General features: G+C 42.7%; 1 protein-coding gene across 4 annotated transcripts in view; it reads right to left on the reverse strand.

Moving 5' to 3' along the window:
- The window catches only part of IL15 (interleukin 15), a 104,109-nt gene extending 99,821 nt beyond the window's left edge, over positions 1 to 4,288 (reverse strand). For 3 of the 4 annotated variants that reach the window (XR_003001998.1, XM_024736104.1, XM_024736101.1), the window contains exon 1: positions 4,178 to 4,288. The gene's annotated coding sequence lies outside the window, so the exon portion shown is untranslated. The remainder of the gene's footprint in view (positions 1 to 4,177) is intronic. The other variant, XM_024736103.1, reaches the window with a different exon arrangement.
- Between the last annotated feature and the right edge of the window lie 514 nt (positions 4,289 to 4,802).

A 4,802-nucleotide genomic window follows, 5' to 3' on the forward strand; every position in this document is an offset into this window, starting at 1 on the left:
TGCGCCTTCCCTGTCCAAGGTGCCAAATACAGGGCCAAGTGGAAAAACTGTTATTAGAGATACCTTCTTTAGTCAAAGCAGTGATATCCACACTACCCATCTCTACGCTGATATCATTTCCAATGTAGTTTAGTTATACGCTAATAAGTACTTATCAAAAGTGAATGCGGGGTGCTTCCGTGGTGGCACAATGGTTAAGAATCCGCCTTCCAATGCAGGAGACACGGGTTCGATTCCTGGTCCAGGAAGATCCCACATGCCACGGAACACCTAAGCCCGTGCGCCACAACTACTGAGCCCGTGTGCCACACCTACTGAAGCCCACGCAGCTAGAGCCCGTGCTCCGCAACAAGAGAAGCCACCGCAATGAGAAGCCCTTGCACCACAATGAAGAGTAGCCCCTGCTCGCCACAACTACAGAAAGCCCACACGCAGCAACGAAGACCCAACGCAGCCAAAAAAAAAAAGATAAAGAAAAGTGAATGGGATATTTTGGTTAATTGTGTACTAATAATATTTAAAATAATATAATGAATAATTTTAACAATATAGTTATTTATTTTAGAAAATGAAATCTCACTGTATATGCTTATTTTTGGTGCTGAGGAGTAAGGAGAGCAAAAAAGTTGGGAAAATATATTGTAAGATACCTAACTAAGACGTTCAATTAAAAAATATTATTTGAAAATGTTGGCAGTCAGGGCTAACAGCTTGCCAAGGGTACAGCTAACCCTTGAACAACAGCAGGGTCAGGGGCGCCAACACTGCGCTCAGTGGAAAATCCGCTGTAATCTTCAGCAGGCCCTGGGTACCGCAGTCCTTCCGTATCCGTGGCTCTGCATCACAGATTCAACCAACCACGGATCCTGTAACACCATAGCATTTACGGTCAAAAAAAGCCTTGTATAAGTGGACCTCGCAGTTCAAACTCCTGTTGTTCCAGGGTCAACATAGTTCCTGTCCCAAATTTTTATCCAAAGGCATATAAGCAGGAGGCCCAATAAGGAGACTTCAGTGATACAGCGATCACTGACTATATCACTGGGCTCGTGTGTCATGACCTTAGAGTCTCCCCACCCCCAACCTTACAGCCCTAATATTTTCCTCTTCTGGGATCATTTTCGGTTTCAATTCCTTTACTTGACAAAATACTTTCTGTCACTCTCCTTCAGCATCTGGAAAAGAAACAACTTAGAATATGATCACCTACTATAGGCATTGACTTTTTTTACTCCTTCTCATGTGGTCTATATATAGTCCTCTGCTTCTAAAAATGACCTGCCAGGCACCACTAGATTTGCAGCGGGATAAAACACTGGAAGATATGTGTGTATACATACTCTGCCTCCATATAGAAATTGTGTACAAATACTATCGTTGAAATGAACTGAGATCAAAGAGCCTCTTATTTCCTATTTCTGATTCCGGCACTGAATAACTTTTTTTAGAAAAAGTGTAACATTCCCTGACATATAGCAAGTTAATAAATAAATATATATGAAATTGATTAGAGTTAGTTAGTAACATTACCATTAAATTGGAGTAAACGCTATGAGCAAAACCCACAAATGTTCTCTCAACTTTCCTATGGAATTTTTCCATCCAATCCATAAAATAGGATAGCAGCCAACAACACATAAGCAATGCTCGGCCTCAGCAGTCTCATGAAGTAATCTGTAATCCCTGGGTAAATAAATCAAAGCACTAATACTGAGTTAAAGACAGAAGTTGGCTTCTTGCCAACCCTCAGACCATAAAATTTCCTGAAAAGGGGACTTCCCAAATAGTTGACTACACCACTTCCACTGTGATGTGTGAGTCTTCTGATCACTCCCTGAATCCCAGCCTTTTACTTGGATGGATGGATATATAGGTAGATAGAAAGATAGATAGAAAGATAGATAGATAGATAGATAGATACAGACATATCGATCAATCCACATTTGCCTATTTGCCAAGCTCTACCAGCAAAAACTATGTACACTGGACAAATGTTTTCATTCAGGAACCATAAAAAAATTTTCTCCAAGGAACCAAACACATGTAGACACTCATGTGAATATCATTTGCTCATAAAGATAATCTTTAAATATATAATTAATAAGGTCAATTATACAAGTACCATATAAGCATTAATTTTAAATGAATGTTCCATCATTATATCACTCCGCATTAAAATGAAATAGTGGTTGATTGTCACTGTCAAACTGTGGGAACTACTTCTATGGAAATAATATCACCCTTCATAAATATCGGTGCTCCTAAATCTGTCTGGGTTCAAACCCCAGCTCTACCACTTTCTCAATCTGTGACTTTGGGAAAGTTATTTAATTATTACTCTATGCTCCAATTTCTTCAGTTATAAAATACAGTCCCTACACCACATAAGTTTATTATGATTTTTTAAAAAAATAAACACATACTTGGAACAACATCCAGTACATAATAAGAATTCAACAAGTGTTAGCTATGATTCATATTATTTCCCATAGTTCAAGCTGTGGACCTAAAACAGTACTTTCTGTATTATCATTATCTAACCTTCAAAAGAATAGTTACATAATGAATACAGCTAAACAGTAAACTCTAAGCAAGATAGGAAGAAAGGGCAGTTTTCTAAGTTCTAAAATGCTTTAAAAACTGTTAGGGTTCGAGGCTCATTTAAAAAGCTCATTAGAGTTATGGCTATTTTCCTCAGAAGAAAAATCCCCTTTACACAACATTTCAGAGCTTCCTTCACCGCCTTCCTGAAATCCACCCAGAGCCAGCAAACCTGAGATGGAGAACCTTCTAGGATTTAAAATTCTTCAATTATCAAACTCTATTTCAATAAACTTTAGACCACTGCTTTCTCCCATCCTTCAAAGAAGTTTATAAACACGTATTGCATTGACAAACATTATGTCCTGTGATACGGCTGTTGACATTTACATATTAATTTCATGGATTTAAACAGAAAGCATCAAATTGTTTTCCTTAAACCCACTGGTAACCTGTAGGAAAATCCTAATTCCAGAAATTGTAGCTTCAAAGCAGGTTCTGGAGTTCCCACTCCAAATTAGCAGAGAACAGTGAACCCCAAAGTATGGGAACACTCTGCCTACCAGAAGTCCAGCGGCCAACCTAACCCCTCTGTCACTCTGTCATAGAGCAGATGATACTGCTGGAAAGGCTGTTCTGAGTCTGACCAAAACTTTGACAGGAGAAAACAGAGGAAGAAATACAAGGGTGTGCCATTAAAACACAACCAGAACAAACCTTCAGAACTTTGTAAACGTCTTAACTTCATTAAGTAAAACTTTACATTTTTTCATCACTTTTTAAATCTAAAATGGCTATTGCTTTGTCTTCAGTCCTTTCCTTTCTATATCCTTGTGTTCTTCCCTTTGTATCTCCTCCCTCTGCCTATCATGCCCACCACACTGCTCTTTAATAAAAATGAGAGTTTGATGTATATTGTACCCTGATGCTTTCCATAGAACGTCCACCTCTGCACAGCAGGGTGCTGTAACCACCTAGATCTGATCTGTTTATTCAATCAAGTCAAAGAAGCCTCTAGAAGCCCACTGACAAGATAAGAATGCCTATCAGTTACAAGGAGATACCATTACCAGTGTCATAACATTAGACTGTAGCTTTTAAAAACATAATGGAGATAGCTAGTGACAACCATTTCACTTCCAGTTTCTAAACTTCTGACTCACCCTGTTTAAGAATCTGTTATAAGCAACACTGAAGAATTAATCGTGCCTTACATATACTTCGAAGATAACAAAGTTTTAAATGCATAGAAATTCAAGTTAAATTCAATATATTATAAGCTAAGTTCAAATACATTGTATACGCTTGCAAGAGTCTCAATAACACCTGATAAAATTAACTGGATTTTCATTTAAAGCCACTTTGAATAAGGATTTCACGGCAGTACAAGTCTCCTGCATTTTTTCCAAGTTTCTAGCACTTATTTTCTGGAAACAATATAAACGGAGGCCTGATTGTCAAACGGTAACCATTCCTGTAGATTCCTCTCCCAAGGAACGTTAAGTGTCCTGATCAAAGCAGAGGAGGGTAATTTGACTGACAAAGATAGAGTCAGACGTGCGGGGCTCACACTCAAGTTGGCACCAGCCGGCGGGGAGTTTGAGAGGGGGCAGGGAAGAAGCGGGAGCTGCGGTACCTTTCTTGAACTTTCTGAGCTCGATGAGGTGCAGAACTCAGCGCTCTGTGCCGCCGGACCTCGCTTTCTCCGAACCCCGCAGCTGGGCTGGGCTGGCCAGGCGCGCGTCCCTCGCCCTCCGCCTGCCGGCGCGGAGTCGTTGGAGCCGACGGCGGAGCCGAGCGGGGACCCGCTAGTGGACGAGCAATCTGTGCTCGGCTGGAAGCGGAGGATGGCGAGGAGAGCCCGCGACGGCAATAAAGGGTCAGAAGGTGAAATACCTCCGCGCGGAGCGCCACCGAATACCGAAGTCGCGGTCAAGCGTTCCCCAGAAGAGGGCGGGGCGGCCCGGCCGGTAGCCCTTTGTGGGGAGACGCGTGCGTCCGGCCAGAGCTGGGAGGAGTCCGAGGCGAAGGCTTTCGGGGAGAGTTCCCTCGCCCTTTCAGCCACCAGCACCTCCCCTCCCAAAGCGGAGAAGCCAAGCTCTGTACCTCCATCGAGTCCGGGCTACAGAGTCGGGGGCGGCGGGCAGCGCGGCGGGGCGGGCGCGGTCGTCCGGCTCCCTTCCCGGGAGTTGGGCCTCTGCGGCCGAGAATGAATCATCTGGGGTTCCCCTGGACGCCTGGAACCCAGGGAGTCCCAGCTC

This window comes from Neophocaena asiaeorientalis, unplaced genomic scaffold (genome assembly GCF_003031525.2).
Source record: "Neophocaena asiaeorientalis asiaeorientalis breed wild unplaced genomic scaffold, Neophocaena_asiaeorientalis_V1.1 scaffold7, whole genome shotgun sequence".
NCBI lineage: Eukaryota > Metazoa > Chordata > Mammalia > Artiodactyla > Phocoenidae > Neophocaena > Neophocaena asiaeorientalis.